The sequence below is a fragment of the Poecilia reticulata genome, linkage group LG10, assembly GCF_000633615.1.
Source record: "Poecilia reticulata strain Guanapo linkage group LG10, Guppy_female_1.0+MT, whole genome shotgun sequence".
NCBI lineage: Eukaryota > Metazoa > Chordata > Actinopteri > Cyprinodontiformes > Poeciliidae > Poecilia > Poecilia reticulata.
The window spans coordinates 16,091,015-16,118,176 of record NC_024340.1 but is presented as its reverse complement, the minus strand read 5'-3'; the positions used below and the strand labels follow the sequence as shown (position 1 = coordinate 16,118,176).

Sequence of the window (27,162 nt, the reverse complement as noted above, 5' to 3'; positions counted from 1 at the left end):
CACAATGCTCGTGTGGAAATGATTTGATTACTTCAAAACACAACAAGCAGTAAAAAAAAAAGGAAACAAGGACACAATCAGGTTTATTAATATGCATCTTATTAAATTTACTGCAGAAGCACAGCAATCTTTATTTTCTCTCGTCTGATCCTGTGAAACGGATTTTATTTTGTACTGTTTGCTTTTCTGGGGAGATTTAGTCACTTCAAGGGTGTTTCGAAGACCGGAAAACATTTACTGAAATGTAATGATTTTAAGTTGATGTCATTTTCAGAAAAAAATAGGCTGTTTACATATTTGCTAAAGTTGTCACCATGTTTATGAACCAGATAGTCTGTGAAAAGATTGAGCTCCTCCACATCTGAAGACATTATTATAGTACATTATTGAAAATGGAATACAGGAAAATGTGATTTTTGTTTTCAAGAAGAGACGGTGAGACATGTTTTATTGTTCTGTTCCAAATATTCTGTGGAGAGAAGGAAAATGGTACGTAGATTACAAGACAAGACATTTCAGACAAACGTACTACTTCTGACTCTTATTGCATTTTATTGAAATACCTCAAGGAGACCAATTGATAGAGAAAATAGTTGTTGGTTTTTTTTTTGCTTTAAAATTGGTGTTAGCATTCCGAGCTACACTCCATTCCACTAGATGGCGACAATGCACATCTAAACGTTGCCTGTCAACTCCCATAAAAAGAAGAAGATGGCTGTCAATTCAATATCTGGAAACATGACCATCACGGACTGAACGGCTTTGTTCACTTCCTTCACTGCCGGAGGAGAAAAACGACGTCATCATTCACAACTTCTTTTTCTGTTCGCCAATTGGGCCTTGTAGAATTTCTACCCGAGAAATCCCCGTTAACGGGAGGAAGTCCAGACTGTACTGTACAGGAGATACAGCGACATTTCACTGTCGCTGTATCTCCAATGGCCAGGCTTGTTTACAACTGGACAAAAGCTACAAATTCTGTGGAATGGTACCTGTTTGACTCAAATATGCTATCCTAGCATCAGTCAATTTGTTAAGCTAGCTAACATTACGTGACCCTTCTGCTTTGCAAACAACGTCTTTAGGCTGTAATCTTGATTAGGTTATTTTAGAGTAGAGCTGACACATTTCCGTTCTGGCCTACATTCGTCACCGGCTAAAATTCTTGAATTTTATTGGCGTCAAGGTTGCCGCCGCCTATTGAACTGGAGCGTGGACAGCAGATAAACACACGGGCAAACGTTAGCAAGTTAGCCTTGTTCTAAGCTACTTGCTTTGCACAGACAGGCTTGGCTCTGGCTTTTGAGAAATTATTGCTTCTTGTTTTAAATTTTATGAGCCGAACAAGGCTGTTGTTGATAATTCAACATTTGACAGCGTGGCCAACACGGACGGAAAAAAGTTTTGTCATTGCTAAAACTGCTGGTTGGCTACAGTGCAGAAAATCTACGTCATCGTTCACGACTACTTCTGTTCGCTGATTGGTCCGGGAGAAATTCTAAGGAAGGAATCAATTTGAATAGGAGAAATCTCGGAGCTAATGGAAAAAGTACACAAAGCTAATGGTTGCAATAGTTTATTGATGACTCAATCTACTGAGCAAATAAAAAAAAAAAAATAGAATAAAGTTAGTATTTAGACATTTAAAAGTAAGGCAGAAGAAAATACCGAAAGCCAAGCTGTCATGAGTTGAGTTTGTCTCCAGGAGATAAATCCAGCTCTGACACCTCCTCTGTGTGACTGAGCCGAGGCTCCTTATACAGAAAGCATCGCTCTGATATGTCAGTGTCGGAGCCGCCGGTGCAGCGCCGCGCTCCTCCTGCTGCTGCTCTCCTCACTTTCCTCATGCCTCGACCGGGACTACATTATTTCACTGGGGTCTCCGCCAACACGTCCAGCTGAGCGGTGGTCGGTGTGCAAACCCTCCTCACAGGCAGAGGGGAAACGAGAGAGCGAAACAGAGGTAAGATTAATATGATGTTTTATTGGTTTCTGCTGGAGATGTTTTTTTTTTTGGTGGAAGCCGAGCAGCAGAGGAGCGTGGTGCTGTCGTGTGTGTGTGTGTGTTTTTTTTTTTTTTGTGAAACTGGTCCCAGTTTGAAGCTGTGGGTTTCTAAGAATCAGTCGAGCAACGTGTGATGGATGATGGTTTGGTTTTCATGAGGGGCTTCAGACGCCTACAGCTCCCATCTGTGTGTGTGTGTGTGTGTGTGTGTGTGTGGTTCTGTAACATAGATGGAGTTTCCCCACTTCTCTTTGGATGAGAACTTGTTTCGTGGGTTTTTTCTGGCTCTCCTGCGGGATAAAAGCCACATTTCAGTGGCTCCCTTTCAAGCCTCAATACTTTATTTGGGTGGAGACTGACGTGCGATGACAGACTGAGGTGTGTTGAGTCGGATTTGAACTCTGGATGTCGACAGTAATTATGGTTACAATTACACGCCGTGCGTCTTAAGCCCCCCGAGAATCCTTTGAGGTCTCCACGTTGCAGCGCAGTGGGATAATTTGGGGAAAATATCTGCAGGGAGTGAAGTAAATCCTGCGTGCTTCAGTGGGTGTAAAATTAGGAACAGCCTATATGCTAATCCGGAATTAAAACACAAGATCTGAACGTGCTTGTGCTGCGTTTGCTCTTCTCCTAATATTGTCATCAATCTTAATGTTGTAAGAACTTTATAGAGATCCATGATTTGAAACGATGCCTGCAATTTATGCTCTTGCATCAATCTTTATTCAGTATGTAAGACAGGGAATTAGGGATATTGTGTATATAAAAAACAGTGTACGGAGTACATTTCTGCCAAAAAAGTCAGACATTTTGAGATTGATCTCAGAATTTTCCAGTTTTTCTAAAATGTAAAAATTTCAGAGATTTTTCTTGTAAATTCTTGACTTTTCCAACTAAGTAATTTTCTTTTTTTTTTTCTAGAAAATTCACTAGATTTCTCTAAAAAAATTCTGTTTTTTTCTAAAAAAAATGTCTACTTTTTGAGCTAAAATTGTAAAAATATTTTGAGATTTATCTAAAAAAAAAAAAAATTCAAACCAGTTTTCAGCTTTTCAAATTCTGAAATTTTAATATATTTTTCTACAAAATTTCTGAGTTTTTTTTTTTTTTTTCTAGAAAATATTCAGCTTTTGGAGCTGAAAAAATGTTTAAGTTTTCATTTTTTTAATTTTATTTTATTTTTTAAAAGAAAATTTCTGAAATGTGCCTAAAAAATTCTGGAATTTTTTGGCAGAAATGTACTCCTCTCTTTTTTTTTTTTTTACCACCTATAATGACCCTATATGGTGTTGTAAATATGACACACTTTCATTTTAATTCTTCTAAACCAGATTAAGATAAGGATTGCGTTAAGCTTTCATTGTGATGTATTGATTAAGAATATGAGAGTCTTAGACACATATAATTTTAAGATGGTTCATATGCTAACTCGGCATTATAATATCTTATTTTTGAACGATAGAGTATTTGGAAGGGTCTATTTGTGGTTTTACTTATGTTGGATTTTGAACTAGAAATGCTTCTCAGGAAACTTAAAACAATAAAATAACTCTTTATCTCAAGCCATAAAGTGTTGCTCAGGCACGTTGAGTGTGATCAGCTGCAGCGTATTTTCTTTCTAGAAAGGTAGTCGAGGCACAACTGATATGTAATTTGTTTGTTTATTTGTTTTTTATAAGCTCTGGACAGAAGGCTGCTCTTTGTGGGAAGCCATATGTCCCATTAGAATGAACAAAAAACCAAAAAAAAATCACTTTTATCAACGCATCATAAACCTGAGCATGAATATTTCATGGTATTTAGACAGAAATGTATAAGATGATTCGACTGCTTTTATTTATGACTAAAAAAGCTACAATTATTCCCTCTGCTCTATTTATTGTTAATTAGATTTTCCTGGGTAGACTTAAGCAAATAAACACTCAGGTTCATTTTCAAGTAAATGTGCTTCTTGTGCAGAAAATTATTTCTTTTTCTCCTGTTTGAGTAACGCAGGTTTAATTACTTTTATTATTTATGTAGTTTGAGTTGTTGACACACAAGGTTATAGCGTCACAACTGCAGCATTATCTTGATAAAATGTACTTTTTACTCCTTACTGCTCTGCTTGTTTCGGTACCAAAGATGCTTAAAAGCAGCCAAATTTGTCTTTCTGGTAAAAAAAACAAACAACAAAAACTCTTTCAGCCATCTGAGCAGCAGTGCACAGCAACATAAAGAGAAGGAGCAGAAATGTGTCACTTCATTCATTCCGTAGTATTTAATAGAAAAGATTTTAAGAATCGTATCATGGGATTTTTTGTTGTGGGTTTTAAAACTTCTCTGGACACGTTGAACAGTTTGGACCAAATGAAGCAAAACTTTTTAGCTAAAATTATTTTTTTTTAAATCCTTTCATCCTCCAGAAAAACAAAACACAAAAACGCATCACTGTTCTACTGAGGAGTGACACGATGACAAATTTACCTGGTTAACAAATTGTTCAAAAGTTATTGCGATAAACAATTTTCTTGTCGTTTTGACACCATTTTCAAGTAATGCAACGATGTTTGTATAATAATAATGCAAGAAAACATTCTGAAAACTTTAAATTCTGATTAACACTGGAACTGGGAGACATAAAAATATCCAAAATAAATAAAACAAAACAACAGAAACGAGTAAAATTAATCATTAAGTCTCTCTGGACAAAATTGTCCCGCTAAAAAACGAGCTGGCTGAAAACCAAACGACCAGACTGAACTTTTTTGTCATTAAAGGAGAGAAAAACGATAAATCATGCAAATGGAAATTATTGATCTTGTTTTAATTTATTATTCATTTAATTGATTTATTGCGAGAATAAATCTACAATAAAACCACAGATGCACCAAAAAAAACAGATGATTTTCGTCTGGTGAGACACTAAAAAATGGAATAAAATGAAATGCTCATCACTAAACCAGCATTTACTGTGATGCATGACTTTTTGTACTTAACTATAAGTCCGATAGATATAAGGAACATGAAGTTTGATGCATAAATGGGGATACTGCTGTGATTCCTTCATTTTATTTAGGGTTAGAAGAATCGAGAATCAGCAGGTCAGACCCAAAAGAAAACCTGAACCTGTTTAACGTTTTGTTTATTTAAACTGGAGTATTTTCAAACGAGCCGCCATCGTTTCTCCGAGCGCTTCCTGAAGGACAGGAGACGACAGGATCGCCCATCTCTTGATCTGGAGAGCTGCAACAAAAGCCAGCGCTGGGCGAAGAAAGGAAACCAGCATGATGGGTTTAATAATAGTTAATAATGAGAGACGCGCTGTGAAGTCTTCATGAAGAAAGAAAAGATTTGACAGAAGTGAGGGCTTCTCAAGGCTCCAGTCAGCAGTGAAATGTAATTGTAAGAGACTAACAGGATGACGAAGATGCTCCATTGTCCTTGCTCCTCTTCCTCTGCATCCCTTCTGGTAATTTTTCCATTAAAATTTTTTTTAATATATATTTATTTCCAACTGCAGGCTGCATGTTTCAGATTAGAGATAACAAAAAAACAGACACCACAGTTACAACTTGGTGTCACTTGTTTTTCTTAACTAGGTTGCTTAGACTGATTTGTGTTTTTAATGCCTGTTTTATATTGATTATTTTGTATTTGTAATCAGTTTTATTGATTACAGTGGATTCATTTAGCTGTTTATGTTTTCATTTTTGCTATTTTTATCCTTGCGAGCGGCTGCTGATCTTTTTCTGTGACCTCTTTCAGTCACTCCGTCTCTCGTGCAACATGCAACGCTCAGGTGTCTCTGACTGTGAATAATCTGCAGTAAATTGCAGTTTCTGCTTCAGAAATGTTGATTTGGAATGTCACCAAGGAGCCGCTGGCAAATTAAAGTAAATCACCGTCGGTTTAGGTTTTCCATCTGGGAGTTCTGCCGTTCATATTTCAGCTTTTCTTTCACATTTTTCACAAGTTTCTTGAAGCAGTTTTATGTTTCTGTTCCCCTGATTAAGCATGTACTGGTTTCCATTGGCAAGACGCAGTAAAACCAGTTATTTACATGCACTGTATACAAATATAAATAACTGTTTTTCTTTCTCAATGTCTGATATTAAATATGATTCAACTTTTCACTGAATTTCTTATTTTCTGAATGCCAGAATGATGGAGACATGGTATTTTTTGTTTTTTTGGGGCATTTTTCTAAATTACTTTCTTCAAAGTCAAGATGAATGTTACTGTTTGAACAAAATAAGGAGGTTTAGATTATGATATATGTTTTATGAACTGTTAGTGGGTTAATTTACATTATTAAAGTCATTTTAAAGGAACGCCTTAAACACGCTGCCGCTTTGTTTGACATCAGAGGAAAATCAAGAAGCCAAAAAAAATTAGACGGTTTTTCATAACTGATTCGATTTTAATCAATATTTTTTTTCTTGCTTCCTTTTCTTAAATAAAAGACAAATGACAGAATTTTTTTTTTTTCAAAAAGTTGTTTTCAAGTTTAAAGGGCCAGTTTACAGGAATCTTTGTTTAACTATGAGAACATAGTCATAAAATTAGCAAAAGAAATCCTAAAATTACAAGAAAAAAGTCATTTTAATGAGTTGATGGAGTCTTAAAGGTCACAATTGTTTGCTGAATCATTTCAAATTCTTGATAATAATTTGAACCTGATGTGTGAGGTAATGAGATTTTTTTTACAGTGTGTGTAAATATCTGATTTCTACTGAATATTAAGGATTTGAGATTCAAAACCTGTAAAACCTTCTGACTTGATGCTTTACACCCCCAAAGTATTTGTTGTGTGGAAGATGAACTGGATTGTTTCGGTGAATAAAATCGTATTTGGGTCAACGTAGCCAAGGACTGTAGAGTCTTAACTGAGCAGAAAGCTTCACTAATTATCGGCTGTTTTGTGTTATTCTGTACAAACAGAGCAGCAAAAGCAAATACTTGAAGCTATTATTAAATATTTGGAATATTTATTTTATAGTACTGATAAAGCCAATGCTTAATTTAATTACATTAGCATCTAGCAAATGTTGTTATAGTTCTAATAATCACTTCAGCAGTAGGAATGGAGGTATTTTTACTCAATTTGATGAGAATTTTCCACTTACTGTTTGTGTATTTATACAGAGACAATGTATAACATGTTATTAACTTTTTAAAAGGAGATATTAATGGTGCCACAGGGTTTGCTCCAGTGTATTATAAGCCTGGCGGGCCACCAGGGTGGACTTGCCCCCTGCCAGGCTAAGCTTTATTTATTTTAAATAAGATTTTTTTTTTCATACACCACTTAGTGACATTTATGGTTGACACATTGAACTAGGCGTTCCTGCATCGTCCTGTTGGCCTCACAAGCTATTATTTCTAAATTATGAAGCTGTGCGGCTCCAAATTTGTGAAACCTTGAATATTTTTTAACACAAAAACACGGTGGACCGCCCCAGTGTCCCTAAAACCATTAGCAGGTTTTCTGGGGGGAACCGTGGCACCAGGTTACAGCACGAAATGCTAATTTGCACCTTCAGTTCCTGGTTGATGTAATGAAGTTTAATTAACAGATTATGAATTGGTGAAAAGCCAATATAATAATTACACACATGTCTGATAATGAATTATTCATATCATTAACAAACTAACAGATAACTCATAAAACAATTTCTTTACCTTCATCAACATTACAAATCTATTCATTTAACAGCTTAAATGTGTGTGTTGGATAGTAACTAGTTACATTTACTCTGTTATTTTTACTAGAGTAACTTTTTGGAAAAAGATTAGTGTTTTTAATGCGCTGCACTTTTTACTTTTACTTGAGTAATTTTATAATGAAGTATGTGAGGTTTTCATGACTTGACTTCAATTTGCACTTTTTCATAGTCTAAATGTTTACCAAACCTGTGAAAACTGAAGAAATTAAGAGGTTTACTCTTAATTGAGTAAAATTTCTGAATTTTTTTTACCCACTTAATGAAAATCAAACATGTTTTAACCAAGAATTCACCAGAAACAGACGCACATCTACAGTTTTTCTTAGTTTTATTGTTGAAAGAAACTGTTTTGGATAATTTTCTTTGGTCTGATTTTATTACTTTTTGTTACTTGTTTGAATTATTGTCATTTTTGTTCTTCAAATAGCAAAAATTCCCCTCAGCTTTATAATTTTGGTCCGTCTGATGATGTAATTTTTAAATATTAAGTGATTGAAAATTTGACCAATTACTCAGTACTTGAGTAGACTTTTTACCAAATACTTTTTACTTTTACTTGACTGCAAACCTCTGCTGGTTGCGACAAAAGCAGTCTTACAAAAGCACTTATATTTTTTTAATTCTGTTTGTATTAAACAAAAGCAGTCATCTGTGGGAGTTTTTTTTTTTTTTTCTTGCTAAATTGAAGACTGCGATCTGAAAACGTCGTTCTTTGTTAAAATCAGCCTGAGGTCTGCAGCAACTCTAGCAGAGCGTGAAGGATTAGCAACCTACCAACTGTTGTGACATTATGCGGTCTGAGCCATGCGCTCCTTCCTTTATTTATAATAAAACTCTGATTGCGGGTCAGATGGCATGATTGTGAATAATCAGCCTTGCTGCATGTTTGCTTTCTTAAGAGGAGAAGAAGCCGTGATGAGTTTGTACGGCGTGACCTAGTCGACTAGAGCCGGTGTGATTAAATTAACGATGACCCCCGGTTTATTACTTTGCTCCTTCCTGCAGCAGATCCAGGCTTCTGCAATTTTGTTTTCCACCTTCTTCTTTATGACCGGACTTGAATATCTGCATTAGCCTTTTCCCGTCTTTAAAGGATAATTTAAGTAAGTGACATTTTTCATGGCCGCCGTCGTCTTTGCATAAGGATAATTAGCGGTTATTTAGTGTTCTCCCGCTGGAATCTGCACACAGTCAGCAAAGCTGTGGATGTGAAGGCTCATTTTTCTCCCTTCAGAAGAAGCCATTTGTTGTCATACAGAGTGTGAAAAACAGCCTTGACTGAACTAAAAAGCTCAGTAATCCTCCGAGTTCGAATCCCATGAAACTTCATTTGGGCTTAGTCAGTTTTTTGTTGTTGTTTCATCTTGCTCCAGTTTGATATTTTTAATTTTTACAAAGCATGCAAAAATAAAAAAAATATTTCATGAGAGAGAATATGGAGTTTGATTCAACAGCTGGGATCATACAGTGTTACAAATATTAAAACCCTCAGACTTCAGTGTATTTAATGAGGATTCTTTGTTATAGTCCAATATAAAGTTGTTCATTGTTGTTTTTTCAACTAAAAATATAAAAAATAAGTGTTGAGTAAGTAAAGCTGTAGATCTTGGAGAATATCGACCAGGTATAAATCAGCATATTTGCACATTCTTCTTTACAAATCCGCTCAATCTCAGTCAGATTAAATAGAAACTGTCTGCCGCCAACAGATTTCAAGTCTTGCCACAGGTTCTTATTTGGATTTTAGGTCTGGACTTTGACTGGGCCACTCTAGAATTGTTTTCAAACCTGATAGTCCAGTAGACTTGGTTAGATTGGGGACCAAAATTGCACCGTGTCAAACAATCCAAACTATTTGAAAAACATGTTCACCTCCTCGCCGGTGGGGGCGCTGCTCCATGAACCGCTGAAGGAAACGACATGAAAGCTTCTAAGGAAGACACTGAGCACAACTAAAGTATTTCAAAAAGTAAATGACTTTGGAGTTGAGATTAATCTAAAGATTTCTGTGTCCCCTCCCCCCACACACTTTTTCAACTTTAGATATTCAAAGATTTTCAAGTTTCTGTTCTAGAAAATTTCTGGAACTAATGTCAAAAAATTTGAATCTTTTTCTTTCAAAATTTTGGCTTGTCAGACTCATTATTTTTTTGGCGGAAATTTACTCCTGTTTTTCTGTCTATCTACAATGGCCCTAATGTGTCGTTGAACGAGACCGTGTCCATAATTTATTTCGGATGTTGATTAGGGAAAAAGTGCCACGATTAGACGGTACAGCCAATACAGCTCGAATCGGCTGCAGTCCCCCTGCCAGACCACTAGATGGCGCTGTGGTGTTATATCATCGAACGTGTATGTTCTTTTAACCGTTAGCTTCCACCTAACTAGCTTCTCCGTCTGCCAAGAAAGAAATCCCGATTTAACACTATCAGAAATTGTTCTAACTAAACAGGTTAAGTAGCACAACCAAAGCACAGATATGATCCCCATAAAAATTTTATCATGTTATATTCCATCAACCAGTCTCGTATAAACGATGTTTTGAAAGTGAAATAATGTTCTAATATGTTAGCATTTCGGGGCTAATATGCTAGTAGCCCCGTTAGCTTAGTAGCTAACTACTAAATTTCTTTTTTTTCCCCGTTTAGTTTTTTGGTTTTTCCTGTTATCTGCCTGTTGGTGTGTAGAATAAACCCAAAAGTTTCACTCAGCTGAAGCAATTGTGATGTCTAAAAATAAATTACATTTTAGTAAAAGAGCTAAATTAAAATTTCCTGTATAAATAGATGGAGCCCTTCATCTGTAGTACCTGTCCTTGTCTGAGCTTTTATCCAGAATCTGGTAACCGTTACTTTCCTTTTAGTTTTAAACGGTTTAGTGTCTGCAGGTTGTCTTCCGCGACATGCTTATGTTTTTTTTTACTGCCAGGTGCTGCAGGCCTCTCTGGGAGGTCTGTGGCATTGTTGTTTAATTCATGGTGGTCATACTGTGAGTTGATTACACCTCTCTTACTCAAAACTAGAATAAATTGACAGTAACTGGAAGGAGTGATGTGAAATCTGGGGTAGGCAGATGCAGCATGTGGAAGCTGAATACTGAGTTTTTATCAAATGTCAACAGCAGGGCTGATGTGTTACTTGCTCTGAGAAGTGTTTTCCCCTAAAAGAGGATCAGATATGTGTACCAGTATAAACCAGCACAAGCAAAAGGATATCTTTAATCCTCCCTATGCTTCCTGGCAGAGATGCCTGCTTTGGTTGCTTTAATGTTTATCAGAATTTTTTTCATCGTTTTTCTAAAAGACATGACTTGTGTGATACTGTTTGGCTGCAAAGCCGTACTCTTCTGTCCTTTGTACTTCTCTTTACTTTAGCAGACACTGCAGAATATGCCGCTATGGAAAGGTAAGAGGACTGGACTAAAAATGAGCCTCCTGAACTCTGGTTTTTTGTAAAGCGCTAATCTGCTGACAGATCTTATTCCAAACTCTCTTTGAGAACTGTAATAGAAGAATGCATAACAGCAGACAAAATGTTTATGTCCAGCCTTCCTGATATGAAATGGTCATAATTTAAACTGGGCATAAAGGAAACATCACTTCTCTGAAAGGAAATTTACAAATTACAAAAAATAAGTATTAAATTAGGTTTTAGTGATTATCACCGTTAGCGCTACTAGTATAAATAAAATTATTCTTTCTATATTCCAGAGAATGTAGATCAGGAGATCTGCCAATATTTGCAAGTCCAGGAAGTTTCATAAAAGAGGTTCAAAATGATAAAACAGAAGCTTTGCTGTATCCGATTCTGTTGTTATCTCCTGAAAGTTTTGCTCCATGCCATCACCATTTGAACCACAGTGCAAAAACTCAAATTCTTACCAAGTAGTTTTTGTCTAGTAGTGAAGATGTCTCAGTACACTTTAAATAAGACAAAGTTAACTTACAAATACATTTTCAGCAAGAAATATCAACTTGTTTTAAATCAATAATTCCTGAATATTTATGAGAAAGTATTCCATTGGCAGATTATTTCAAGATCCAACAAGATAAGTAAACTAATCTGCCCAAAGGAACTAGAACTTTTTAATCAATATTAAGAAATTGACTCAAAACAATTGCCAGTATCTTGCTGAGAAGTTACTAGTAAGTTAGTTTTCTCTTATTTCAAGTCAATTAAGATAATTGCACTTACTCTGTAAGATTTTGTGTTTTTGCAGTGCATACTCAATTATTCAAATGCATATTAAACTCTGTAGGTAAACTTTAAAAAAAACCAGGAAAGGTTTAATCTGATTTAATGTCAGACAGTGAGGGGAAAATGGCTGTGTGTATTTTTATGTAGGATGTGTGAATTTCCAGTTCCACCTGTACGTGACAAGATACGAAACGGTGTCATAACAGCTTAAAAAGGAATCAAAAGAAGAAGAAATGATGTCTGCTGCTTTATACATTACTGTAGTGCGAAGAAGCGTCTTTGACGGGTGTCTTTCTGTCAAATTTGACTTAAAACCCGCAGCTCATCCCTGAAGTGTTTTTAATGGTCAGCTCCAGCTTAGAATAAAATTGCATCTTTCAGATGAAAAGCTGCATCATCTGTCGTCATCCGCAGCTGAGGATGAATCTCCATCTTCCAGAGCACTCAGAAGTCTTCTCCAGCTGCGACTCTCTAATTGAGGGTAGCGTCTCTCTGAGGGTAGCACGCTTCTTTCTTTTGGCTGCCGCTCACGAGGTTTGCATGTTTGCTGAATAACAGTCGCTTCTGTAACACCACAAGTAAGTTTTACTCTCGATTGGATGAACCTCTGAAGTGTCATTTTGTGTTAATGTGATCCAGCGTCTGCTCTTCACTTGTCATAATTCATCTTCCACACGTGTGAACATCCGACAGTTGAAGCTAACGGGTTTTGACGTACTGATCGGTGCAGTTTGACCTCTCTTTAGCTTTGTTAGCAGTTCACGTCTTTAATTAGATTCATTCTGCGCATTTTGACTAGTCTGTTTAACGTAGAGGCGATAGACGAATTTAGGAAATAAATGGCATTGATCGGATTAATTTTGATGAATTGTCAACTAATTTAGTAACCAATTGTTTACTGGAGCATAAAGACTTATAAAATGACCTCAAGCGGGGCAGTTTTAGCTTCACCATGTTCAAATTCTGCGAGCGAGTGAGCCAGTGAGCTAGTTAGTTAGTTAGTTGGTTAGTTCCAGATAAAATTTAGCAGCTGTGCAGTTCAGGATCATAGATCAGTGAATATTTTATCAGATATATTATCTATTAATATTGATCTTGTGTCCATTGTGATATACAAGACAATTTAAAACAGGCTTAAATGGAAAATCTGCAGAATCTGGCAATTTTTTTAACCAAATAATCAATAAAATAATCAACTGCTAATATAATCATTAGCTCCAGCCATAATTTTATATATAAAAGCAAGCTTTTCCCCACTCCTCCATCAGTGCAGATCATTTTTCCCCGTCTTTATTTTTTTCTTTTCTTACTGTTGGATTCGGGAAATAGGGTTGACTCACACCGGCAACAGTCATCTCAAACTATTTTACAGGCATAATAGCAAAATTATGGTAATTTGAAATCCATCCGTGTCATAAACAAGGTGATGAACTCATTAGAAGTGACTCCTGATTGTCTCGCTCCACGTCTAACCTTCAGGCAGCGAAAGAGGGAGAAAAACAATGCTGGAGACTATTTCATGGCAGTTCTCCAAGCACATATTATAGAGTGTGAAAATCTGCTTCAATTTCAAGAGAGGTGTTTTATTTTTAACATAAAAAACTCCATATAGCCAAAATGATCTGATTTGGAAAACTTACCTATATTGTAAGACGACATTAAGCAGCTATTCTCTTGTTTTTGAAAGGAAATGCTAGAAATTTAATAGGATTTACATAAACCTTTTAGCAAGAAGCTACTAAAATAAGAGCTTGAATCGTAGTTTCAGTGATGTGTAGGAAGAAGGTAGGAAAATGTCAAGTACCAGGTTTTCACAGGAAGCAAATTGTACCAGCTGGACTGGCGTGTCGGCGCAAAAACTAAAGATCACCGAAGCTGTGAGTGGAATAAAAGCCGATGCATTAGGAGACTAATGGTGGACCATGTCGCCCAGTCTGATATTGGTAAATAAACTTCCTGATTGATAACTGTACTAGGCCTGACCAGAGGTTTTAAAATGCGTTTCCAGTTGTTAAAGCTGCAGTATGTAACTTTTATAAAAAATTTGTTTTTTTTAAAATATATTTGTTAAAACTATCACCATGTTGTGGTAGTTTCAGATCTGTGAAAAGATTGATTTCCTTCAGATTTTCCTTGAGCTAATATTGCTCTGAAGAAAGACAACCAATCAGAGCCAGGAGGCGGGTCTTAACGTTGTCAATCAATTCCAAGTAGTCGCTGCTAAATGAGCTAATTGAGGAGAAACAATGAATTGTAGCAGGAAACCATTTATCCACCATCATCGGTGGCTATGCTAACTAGCCTTAGCATCCAGGCCCTGCTAGCTGCATTGTAGCAGAAAGTAAGGGGGGGTGAAGTAGAGTTTGTCATTTTAAAAGTAAAATTAGTATTAAAAGTACATTTTTTCCAATATGTTATGCAAGTAAATGCAACTTGTTACTTACCCACCTCTGATACAGATAATTATGACTATATAGAGTTCAGTATTTTTATCATAATCAAATGTTTGAGCTGAAAACAGCTGAAAACATTTGATCACATTTTAAAGTTTAAAAAGTAACTTAGGTAAAAAATGGTGCTTTTCTGTGTATATTTTATTAAATACAGTCCATATAGTCTTCCAATCAGGCTTTCATCGCCGCACTCTGTGCAGCCAAACTACTTTATGCTGATGAAATTTGTTGAAAATCTTAATCTTTTTCTGCAAAAGTTGCAAATTTGAAAATAATTTTGAAGGAGGAAGTGTAAAAGCGTCTCCTTCGACACAGTCTGAGGAAATGTGACTTCCTCCCTGAATGAATTAGAAAATGGCCTAATGACAGTCTCCATTGGTGCAACTTGTGTGACTCCTCTTGTTGAATTTTAATTGAGCATCAGGGGAATGCTTCTCCTTTCTAAGTGACAAAATACAAATTTGACTTCTCTCCAGATAAATCCTGTAAGTGAGTATCTCTCTTTCATTTTAGAGAGGGAGAATATTTCAGATTGTGCATGTAAAAGGTTTTGCGTGCAGAGAGCACAGCATGTTTGGGTCGATACGGCTTCAGATCCCAGATCATTTCTCAAAGCTGTGTGTTTTCCATCTACCAGGGTAATGGCAGTCTCTGAGGCTCTATGATTTATCAAATGGAAAAGGTCACAACCGCGAGCTGCAATTAATTCTGTCTGCTTTTATTTGGTGTTGCTCAGGAGTGTGCACCCCATCAGTGGCATGTGTCATTACAGCGCCTGTCTTCAGGACAGGAGCGCAGGGAGGAGTGGCATTTATTAACAGGTTATATATAAATATATACAAACAAACTTTCCCCGTCTTGCAAAAAATAAGAACTTTCTTGTCTTAAACCCAAATTTTCACCTCAGATTTTGTGAAATCTCAAACACCTGGTTTCTACTTTCTTTTTAAATCCCACAGATACATCAGTGCTAAGATGTTTGCCAAAATTGGTAAGATTTAATGTTTTTGCAGTGTAATGGTAGTACTTTTAGTACATACATATATTTAAAGAAAACCTTTTGAATGTTTTCTGCTAAGAAATTGTCTTTGATAATTCTCTGTAATTCCATTATGTCAGCAGATTTTAACAAGTTACATTTTATGAACCTAAATTGCATTAATATATTTTAACAATTTATGAATGGTTAAAATTAATACATTTTATGAATGGTTATCCAAATAACCATCCTTATTGATTACCTTTATTGGTTGTTTTTGCAATTTTGCTGTACATATTGCATATTGTACATCACATATTATAAAACATGTAGTACTAGATTTTTATTTGCAAAAAATGACAGAAATTATCTAATTTCCCTCCATTTTATGATTATTATATGAATATTTTCCTTATTCAGGAACGGGTTTGTATCGATTGTAGCCACACAGGCTCACCCAGCAGGAAACAAACACACCCAGTACAACACTTTCATTCTATTGGCTGAGAGGTTGCTAGGCAACGGTACTTTTCTGTTCCAAACATGAGCAGAAAATGATTCACAAGCGAGCAGAGAGGCTTGAGAAAGAACAGTGAATATTTGAAAGAGAGCAGAAGATTTGAGTACAATCATTACAGGTTTTGAGACGAAAGACATGAAGTCCTGCTTTCAAAATGAAAACGTGTGCTCTCGAGTTATGGCAGAAAAGTCCCCCCATAGTTTTGGTTTGCCTTGTGTTTAGTGCTGAGCTAAAACAAAGATAGTTAGAACAAACACTCTAAATTTCTGGTTCCTAAATTTTAAACTTTAGGACACTAAGAGTGATTATTTGGTTCACTTACTTAACTGAAGAGATTTTAATAAAGTAAAATGAATTAATTAACCTGGCTAACATGAATATAACACATTTACTGGCATCTATTAAATAAATGTGAATATAAATTGCATTGTCACAGAAAATGGGTCAAAGTACACCAGTAATGAAAACGACACAAACCAAGACGACTACGATTTGTGAAATTCCCCTGAATGACACGGAAAGGTGCGTTTTTAAGTTTTTTGTGTGTTTAAAAATCGGCAAACAAATGATCTGCTGCCTGTTGTTGAATCGCGCCGCAGGAAATGGAGCAGCTTCTTTTCATTTTACAGTTCAGTCTTCTGATGAGAAACACTCTATCTCAGATTAGGCACCTTGCCTCGGGGAAGGTTTATTTTCGTCACATTTGTGCCTTAAAAATACGCCGCGCTTCATAAAGCCGTGGCATTTCTTTTTATTCTACTCACAACTAATGCTGAAATCATTTTTCTTAATCTAAATCATCTTGAGTCTTCAGTTTTTTTCTAGAAGCAAACAGCTGTAGTTCCTATGGTAACCGCAGTGTTAAGAGATCAAACTTATTGCTATGCAGACCAATTAAATGTTATAATCCTTCAGAAAACAATGGTGGAAAATTCAGCACTCGGCTATAGGTCGCAGGACTTTCCTGCAGAAATATGAAAAAGGATTCAGATGTTTGATTCTTTTACTGCTTTGACCTTTTGGATTCGCTCCACTCATGCTGACCTTTCAATAGACGCAGCTGCAAGCTTCTCCTCCTCAACCCTGATGTTCCACAGATGCATTCACGTAAAAATCACCAAATAAGCACCAGATATATTCAGCGAAGAGTGTCACTGAGATCAGCCCCTGATTGTTGCTGAAAAGCTCTGCGTATTCTCCGCCGCCAGGCTGACGGAGAGTTGGGATGAAGGCTTTGTGCTCGACGCCTCAGTAGCTGGATGTATAGTATGAGAGGGAATGCTGATGGAGCCTGCTCTTTATTTTTAGAGTCAATCTCCTGTTGGTGCTCAGTCTCAGAGAGGAGGCTGTGAGTCATGGAAAAAAAAAAAAAGAAGAAAAATGATGAATGCTAACTGCTAAACCCCCTGTGGTGCAGTAGAAACCTTGCATCTCCTGTCTGTATTGTTAGGTGAGGCGCAGCGATTTGTTTTTCTAACCAGATACAGAAGTTTTCTCACTGGAAAATCTCGGTAGTTTTCTCGAAATGAGGACTGAATAGTTTGGCTTTCTTAGTCGAAGTGGAATATTGACAAAACACTTGATGCGCCCACTCAGTCATCAAACTCGGCTGTCTTACTGCTGCACATTTTCTGCTTATTAGCCATCTGATGGAGACATGAACTTATTACTGATGGATGAGTTTGAGGAGATACTCTCCACTACCAGTTGTAAAATTACAAGATATCTCTCACAATTAACTAATAGCAGCTATATTTAGTTTTTTCTTATCAAGTATTTTACTCGTGTTTCTATTGCAAATATCTTAGTTTTGTCTTATTTCAAATGTACTGACTTGCAAGTGATTTTTCAGCACAATACAGCAGCTTGTTTTAAGTAAATAATTCCTTAATAATGGTGAAAAAGTGCTAGTTCCACTGGCAGATAAATTTACTTAAAGCAAAAGATTTTTTTTCATATTAAAAGTGTAATAATCAACCAAGAGAACATGTACTGTTTCATCGATATTAAGGGAAAATTTACTTAAAACAAGCTGCTATATCTTGCTGAAAAGTTACTTGCAAGTTTGTTTTTGTCTTATTTCAGGTGAAATAAGACACATTTTACCGCGCACAGCAGTAAAATCAGCTGACCAAAATGTGCTGGAACTCTGTTTGGGTTGCTAGGTAACGAGGCCGGGCTTCACCGGTGTTGCTAGGCGACAGACAGTTACTTCTGATTCTGTTGTTACATTCCAGAAGGTTTTGAAACTAATTTTACAGACACACAAAACATTAACTTATTTCCAGAAAACGTCAGTTCGACCATTTTTTTGTTGAACTTCCGTTTTCTGGAAATAAGTTAATGTTTTAGAAGAGGCAGGAACTCGAACAGAAGTATTAAAAAAATTAGCAAAATATGAATTATAATTTTAAAGGCGCACCAAAAAAACGACTTATTGCCAAAAAACGGCTTGATGTTTTTCTTTTTAAGAATTTTGGGTGTTTTTAGAAACTGTAAAAACCCAAATTGAAGTTCCAAAAATTACAATTTTGCATAACACTTCAAAAACGGCAAATCTTGCCAAAGAATTGTACTCTTGTTTCTATTGCAAATATAGTATCACACTTGAAATAAGACAATAAAACTAACTTACAACTAACTTTTCAGTAAGATATAGGAGATTGTTTTAAGTTTACTGAAAATTGTTCTAGTTCAATTGGCAGATTAATTTACCAAAATAGTTTTTCCATGTTACAAGTTAATTTATCTGAACTAGTACTTTTTTCTTGATATTATTAATATTAAGGAATTATTGACTTGAAACAAGCTTTTATATCTTGCTGATACTTTTCAGTTAGTTTTGTCTTAATTCAAGTTTACCAAGATATTTGCACTAGAAACTATACAAAAATCTTGGTAAGATTTTGTTTTTGCAGTGATGCATCCCCTATAATAACAATGAAAAATGTCTTCTGCATGGTTTTCCTCTATTTCCTACAAGATAAGAGGCGTTTATTTCTAGAGCACATTCAGCAGGAAGTCCATTCAAAGAGCTGTACAAGTACATTTTTCGGCATCTTTGCAGTTTCCTGGAAGTTTGTTCCAGATTGTAGAAGCATAAAAACTGAACTCAACTTGTTTGGTTCTGGGGAACCAGAAACCCTCTTTCGACTGCCTGATTGAATCTGTCAAATGCGAACTTCCTCTTTGTTTTGATTCTTTGGAGTGAATTTAAAGCGTTAGAGCTGCAATAGCAACACATGAGGATGTTATTACCTCTTTTCTGAAAGCTCCCTGCGCCTCACTTCTCTATGAATACATTTGGTCTTGAAGTCAATTAAAATGTGATCACTTTCAGGCAGCTTTTCCATCAATCCAGCAAACATCATTTGTGCAGCTCTTTTCATGCAGACAGGTGTAACACAGAGAGCTTTACGGAGGTTAATGGTTTGGGGTTTTACACGGCGGTAACTTGATTGTGTTGTTTCTGTGCTGAATCACCATCGGATACTTTAAAAAATGTTTAAACTGGGATATGACTCAGAGGAAGAACGGTTTCCATCCCACAGATGGATAGCTGGTGAAACCCTTCAGTGTTGCACAACTAGCAGTCGGAGTGGTTCTGTAACTCATGAAAGTTGCAGAATATGATGAATCCCTGTTGCACCCACTGATGGGCAGGCTGAGGGGGATTCGTCTGCTCTGGAATCAATATGGATCTGAGATTCTGCTTTAATTGTGGGTGAAATGCGTTCTGTTTTTGTTGTTGTCAGTGATGAAGCCTCCTTGAATTTGCCACCTATTTGATTCTGTCCCTGCCAACAATGGCTAAAGCTTATGGCTATTGATCGGCATGTCAAAAATCTCCTCCACCCATTGATTGCCTATTCACACTTTATCTTGTTTATATTCACTTTGCTGTGATTGGGTGAAAGGCGGCGTAAACCCTGGACAGCTCAGCCGTCCATCACTCGTCTGAAGCGCAGAGGAACGCTCACAGCAGGGGAGAAATCGGAGATTAACCCCACAAACGTTTTCTTTTTTCATTTATTTGAAGGGGGAAAAAATCGAACATGCATGAAGTCGAGTTTCCTTTGCTGTGCGGTTCTGTTTGAGGTAAAGAGACGCCTTCTGGTCCAACCAGTGGCGGTTTGTCAGACATTTTGGGTTGCAGGCTGAAACGATTAATCAGATTAATTGTCATTAATCAATTATTGAACTAATTTAGCAATCGATTAATCATTAACTGGAGTGTACAGACTTTTTTAAAAAATGCAATTAACTGAAAGAACAACACACTCGGAGCAGCAATTATCCCAAAACTGTCCAAAAATATATACATTTTTCACAGTTCTGGCATGAAAAACTCATACTAAGCATCTTTTGCTATCTAATTATTATTTGGTTAATCAAAACAAAAAAAATAAATAAAAAACAGTATTGATAAGTTGACCTGAAAGTGATTCATATGATTAAGTTAGAAGTATTTCTTTAGCTGCAGATGCAGCTTTGGATATAAATGATCAAATGTTCACTAAAGGAATATTATGAAATAATAAAATGTTTATTTTCTTATGTGAAAAATGGACCACTATTTTTTAAAATATGGTTTTAATTTAAAAATTTGCAGAAAGTGGCTATTTTTACACTATTAATCAATTATCAGAATAATCAATCGATTTATTGATAACTAAAGTAATCGTTGGCTGCAACCCTTTAAATATTACAGATAATTTTCAGATTTGTCTGTTATTTTGTTGAAACCCGTTGATTAAGCTAAAAGTGATGTTTTTGACTGAAGGAGAAAACCCAAACATGCAAACTGTTTTTTTGTTTAAATACACTGAATAAACTAAATAACTCAAATCAAAAGTTTAACTTTTCTAAACTTTGTTTGCTGTACTTCACACAACTATCCCTGGAGTGATGGTACATTTTTCAATCCCTTAAATAAATGAAATGAAACATTTTAGTGAAAACTTTGAGTCTCTGAGATAAAAGCGAACAGATCTGCAGCTTTTGACGAGTCCTTAAATATTGGACACTTTTGTTTAAAATTGGGCGACAGATCTGAAAAACCGTAGGAAGATATTTACTCTCACTTCTGTGCAGTTTTCATTTTACCCCAAATTGAACTTTTTTTTTTTAATCATTGCTGAAGCCGCCTGGAAACTCTCCACAGCAGATTATTTTCTGCTAATTAGCTCGACTCCACAGGAACCAGACCTTCAGTTACAAAGACGTGCTGGTTTTTAACGCTTTATGATCAAAGTGTTTTGGGTTTTGGCTACAGAGTAACTTAAAAAGAGATTTATTTTTCTAATGCCTCAAATCTTCCTCTTTTATTTTTGGTTTTAAATCCAGGCTTTCATGTAAAGAGCCGTTTTGACTGGTTCCTTCCAACATGTCAACATGTCCCATTGTTGGAAGACAAAAATGCCTTGGACATTCCTGGCAGCTACATAATCACCTCCCACATCGTCTTTTGTGTCTTTGTCTCCAAACATCTGTCAGCTGGGCTGGTTTTGTTCAAATCTCCCATTTTAAGAAGACGGATGTATAGTTTTATGATGCAGGTTTGTGTTGTAAAACCGTAAATAACCCAAAACTTTAGTCTTGAACGTTTCTGGGGATTTTGTGTTGGAATCGCTCCTTGTTTGCATTTCAAACTAAGCAATGCGAAGCATGTTATTAAATGACCAATGCACCATAATTAAATGCAAATCATTTGCTTCCTTTTGTTTTATAACAAAAAAACACATTTCTGATTTAACTCAGGAAAAACATTACTGGATAACTTTATTTCATTGGTTGCAAAAGGAAAAGCTGTAAAATAATATTTGGGGAAACTTGCTGTGAAACATTTCTTATTCGCTGTACCTTTGTTTTTGTTAAATGTGCATTCCTTTAAATTTTTACAACTTTTCCTCAAGTGTTTGTGCAGTAGAGACAAAATCTATCAAAACTGTGGTGGGCACTGCTAACTAAAAAGTTAGCTATGCTAACAATAAAGCACTAATCATAAACATTAGCTACGCTAACTCTAAAGAGCTATAGCAATGCAGTATTTAGCGGCTAATTTAAGAATTTAACACAGATGTTGAATTTTATTTATCTGAAAATTAGCAAAACAGCTAAGTAATTTGGTGCTTTATAGTTGATCTGGAAAAATTAATTTAGGGGCAGCTAAGGGCACCAACTGTTTTGAAATTAATATTTTGCGGAATTTTTTAACTTTTGTTTGTTTTTAAAATTAGCTGAAGTTCAGTTTTCTGCTAGTAAGTTTGTTTTTTGGTGTCTGGAAATTGACCCATTTCAAAAACCTCCTGAATGTAACGTCACAAATCAGCTGGCATGTTACCTAGCAACCCCATTGAAGCCCAGCTCGTCACCTAGCAACCCACGCTGAGCTGCAGCACGTTTGGTCAGCTGCTTTTCCAGTTGTCTGTGCTGTACAATGGCTGCTGAAAAAGACAAATGACTTGTTGTTGACTTGCCATCCAGAAGGACCTTTCTGCATTCTTGATGGTTGTGCAGGAGGCTCCACTTCTGCTTTTCAAAGATGTATGGTTGTTAATAATTGTGCATCTGTTTGCAGCCATTTTAATGTGTGAATGTGAATGTTGAGATAGGGAGTGTTTACCATCAGCAGCTAATCTGGATTTAAAGAGACAAGAGGCCCAAAAAAGGCTCATTCTGAAAGGAGATCAGATTGAGCTAGACTAAAATCTCTTTAACTAATAATCATTTTGTGGAAAAAAATGTAATGAACATGTTTTGTATAGACCTCAGATGTATAATAAACTGTTCAAGGAAGCATTATGTCACCTTTAAGCCCCAATAAGGTAAAAACCTGCGTTACGTCTGCTAGATTATTCCCCTTCTCTCTTAAAATTTAAATTTCACATACTGTTTGCCTCGTGATAGACAATTATCTTCCCCTCATTCTCTTATTTCATTGTTCAGAATAGAGCTGCTGTCATGGTCTGGTACCAGGACTGGGCAGAAAATGAGGAAAAGTCTAAAAATAACCTCAGAAAAGACTTTCAAAAAGCCCAGAGAAGAACAAATCCAGTCCTTTTTTTAAGATCACAAGAAAATGTCAAAAGTTAATGTGTTGCTTTGATGTCGCGCTGCAGAAGGAAGAAGGGCGCTCCGGAGTCCTGGTCCAAGTAATGAGACATGTTGACCTGGTTGGACCGGACATGGACGTCTGCAGCAATGGTGGCTGCTCTGCTGCTGGCTGCTGGATATTACAGTCTTCCACGTTTCTTCTCTAATCTCTTCTAATGGACTGAAGTCGCCGAGCGTCTCTGGGAGTCTTTGCTCTTAAAGCTCTGTCTATATGCAAATGAGCTTCACAAATAAAACCCACATCTGTCAGAAGGCTGCACAGATTAATCACCAATATTTAATCAGATGAGTGTCGAGGAGCTGGAGGTAGATGGACGAACAAAGCAGAGGTTGGTCTTAAAATGTTTTGGATTGTGTGACACCTGAGCTTGCCGTACGTCTGAGCAGCAGCATCGTTGTTTTTGCTGCATGTTGCAGAGCGTGAGCATTTCTTTCTCAGAAGACGCAATCACCCTCGAACATCAAAACGCATCTCTGCAAGTCAGAGTGGCAGTTCGTATCCCTGCACTCTTTTACTGGAGACTCGGGAGATTTGACACAGCTTGTTCCACCCCGTCTCTTTAATATGGTCCTGAGAGGAAATTTAAGGAAAGCTGGCCCGAGTCTTTTTGCATCACTTTGACTGAAGGTTGTTCGTGCTGGGGGTGTGCATCATCTGCAAAATAAGAACAAAAACAAGATACTGAAGTTATTTTGCTGCTCTGCAAGTGGGAATGCATGTGATGTTTCTCATAAGGTTTAATGAAAATAGATGTTCAACGGCGAACTAGAACCATTGGAGATGGAAGAAAGGAGCAGATTTCTGCCAAAAAATGTCCTAGAAAAAAATTTGGAAACTTTAAAAAGTGGAAAATGTTCAACTTTTCCAAGTGTTTTTCAGAACGTTTCTGAGATCAATCTAAATATTTCAGTTTTTTGTTTTTTAGAAAATTTTTGTCGAACATTTTTGACTTTTTGAATTTCAAAGTTAAATTTGAAATCTCAAATGTATTCGTTTTCTTTTTATGTGGGAATGTACACATTTTTCTCATAAGAAGTAAATGTCTGCCAAAAGATTTTGAGATTAGTCTAAAAAGATGTATTTTTCTACAAAATTTCTGAGGTAAATCCCAAAATTTTGGAATTTTTTGAAAGGAATGTATAAATTAAATTCAGATAAATGTTTAAGAAAGATGTCATTGCAGATGAGGGAAAAAAACTTTAAAAATGCTATAAGAGACTCTGAAATTTTGAGATGAATCTGCGAAGTTTCTAGAAGTAGGACATTTTGAAAAATTGATCATTTTCAACTTGTGTAACTTGTAAATTTTTTAGTGTCAGGTTGAAAATGTTCAACTTTTCAGTGATTTTTCTAAAAACTTTGAGATTAATCTCAACATTTCAAAATTTTCTAGCAATTTTTTTGAGTGTTCAAATTTTCAAATTTATGAATTTGAAGCTCAGAAATTTACATATTTTTTTTCCAGAAAATTTCTGAGATTAATCTCAAACTTTGAGTCCTGTGTCATAAATTTGCAACTTTTCAAACGTAGAAATTCTCACGTTTTTTTTTCTACAAAATTTCTGAGATTAATCTAAAAATGTGAGTTTTTTGACAAACATTTAATTCTCCTTTAGTTTTTTTTATATCTACATTGGCCCTCATACGCTTTTCAAGTGGCAATGTGTGTTTTGTCTCATATTGACACAGGTAGATGAACGACTGCATATGCAGATAGGCAAAAAAAAAAAAGTGAAGTAAATTTTGACCAAAAAAAACTCAAATTTTTCTGAGAAATTTTAGACTTCTGGAGTTCATACATTTTTTTGTTTGTCTAGAAAATACCTGAGATTAATCTTTGAGTTTTTGGCATACGTAATGTACTGTTTTTCTCCTGTTTTTAAACTTGCAGAGCTCTACACGTCATGAATGTATTTATGTTTTCCTCATAAGACTTAATGCAGATGGATGCGTATGTATGCGCCGACTCTGAGAGGCTCATTTCCATCGTTGTAACCCAAGGCAGTCCGGGTGAAGGAGGAAGTTTAAAATGAAGGTGTTGCAGGTAAAAAGAGTTGCACTGTAACGGCTGAGCATTATGCATCTGCACAACTTTTAATTACATTTTGATTAGTTTTACACTCCAGAGAATGGCTAAGAACACACAGTGCTGCTCTCTTGTTATGGAGATTATTATTTGGATATTTGGATCCGTATTTCACAGGCTGCTGAATTTTGTGGAAATGAAAGCAGGAAATGGAAGATGTAGTTGGGATTCTTATCAGATTGTTTAGTTATTTTCTTCTTGTTTGCTGAGTGAGCTCCTCTTGAGTGTAAATTAAAAGCACCACCTGCTCATATTTAAATGTTTACACACGTTATTAATTTCAAGGCTTTGAGGAAGACTGCTCAGTTTTCCATAAAACCAAACTAATACTTGTTAAATCATCTTTGTATATTTGATCTCTTATTTATTTATTTATTTTTTTTTTTACACCGTAGTCCGGTAGACTTGGTTTGATTGGGGACCAAATTAGAAACATTTGTTACATTTTCAGCTGCTGCGGTTCACTTTCACATCGCACCGCGTCAAACAAACCAAACCAGTTGAAAACCTGTTCCCCTCCTCGCCTGTGGGGGCGCTGCACCAAGAACTACTGACAGAAACAATACAAAACCTCAGAAAAAGACATGAACGGAGAGGACTTTTGTGAGATTTTAGCGGTTTTGGGATTTCTAGATAAATGAATTTGTTTTGGTTGTTTTTACCCAGAATGCCCTGCGCTGTAGTCCACTTCCTGCTTTTGGCGTCCACATATGCATTCAAACCGAGTTCACTTCAACCAAACCGAGACAGAGGTTTTTAGACGGACCAGATTTAGTTTTTATGGTTGCACGTTCACACTTCTAAAAATGAACTGGACTTTCTAGAAAAACGTACCAGAGTTTAATTAAAGCGGACTGAACCGTTCCTCTGAGTGTAACAACTCGGGTCAGATAGTCGAAACCTGGACAATGTTTGGTGCCGCTTCTTGTTTGGAATAAAGAAATCAAACTTGTAGAAAAGTCTCTGGCAGTCCAGCCTGAATCAAAATGATCGATTTGTTTTTCCAAAAGCAAACTTTCTCCCAGGAAAACAACCAATTTAAATAAAATCTACCTATTCTCCCAAGTAAACTACTTACGTATGCAGACAGAGTTATGCTGCAAGCTTGTTCATGGCTGCAAAAATGTGACGGTGTGAATAGGAAAAAAGTCACAGTAAATTAATCCACTGAAGCGTTTTTCTTCAATTTTTATTACAACAAAAGGAAATAACGACTCAAGTGCATCGTTAAGGTCTCCAAATCAATATGGCATCAGTGTTTATAATGAGTATCTGTGATGTTTTCACTATGCAGCAGCCACTAGGTGAGATATGCAGCACTCTGGGCTACATGGTTTAATACTGGAGCAAACATTTTCATAGTCAGTAAAAGCATCTAATACCAGCAGAATGTAAAACTATTTAGATTGACGAATCGCGCCGGCTGGTAGTTGCAGGCTGAAGTCGCCCTGAAGCCGAGGCCACCGGCGCTGAAAGGTGCTGGATGACGGCCAGTTTTCTGATTCAGACAGAAAAAAATACAAATATCATTATTTCACAGAGTTGAGTTTCTGCCCAGTTGCCGTCACGGGTCGTAGAAAATTACAAATCTAATTGATCTGTGTTTTTCTTTGGTGAAGTCACGGTTCATGAAGCCGGTCTGCGGGACGGACGAGGAGCTCTGGCTGCAGAAAAAATGTTTTTTTTTGTGCGTTTTCTCTGCTGCCTTTAACGTATTGTGCTTGATAGAAGTGCGGTCTGTATTTTAGAGGTAGCACCTCCTTTGTTTGCTGTTCACAATACAGCTGAGGCTCTTTGTAGCACTGCAACCTTTTTTGGATAAAATGAGGCTCCATTTTCGTCTAACTGCTTTTATGGAAGACGATGCTTCTCAGGCTGATTTTCCTCTGAATATTCTCATATTCATGTATTCAGGATGGGTATGCAAAGCTTTGCCAATGTGTTTATGTGTTTGTCTCTGGAATAATAAAGAAATTTAAAACGTTAAACAATTTACGGTTTATTTTTTATGGTAATCGTACACCGCCCACATGATCACAGGCGGCTTTTAGTATTGGATACTTTGTTTTGTTATCTGCCCAAATAATGATTCACC

The 27,162-nt window shown here is 36.3% G+C and overlaps 1 protein-coding gene across 3 annotated transcripts in view; it reads left to right on the top strand.

Moving 5' to 3' along the window:
* The first annotated feature begins 1,660 nt into the window (after positions 1-1,660).
* drp2 (dystrophin related protein 2) overlaps positions 1,661-27,162 on the top strand; it is a 253,596-nt gene continuing 228,094 nt past the window's right edge. The window contains exon 1 of one of the 3 annotated variants that reach the window (XM_017307074.1): positions 1,661-1,963. The gene's annotated coding sequence lies outside the window, so the exon portion shown is untranslated. The remainder of the gene's footprint in view (positions 1,964-27,162) is intronic. The other 2 variants (XM_008420715.2, XM_008420713.2) reach the window with 2 other exon arrangements.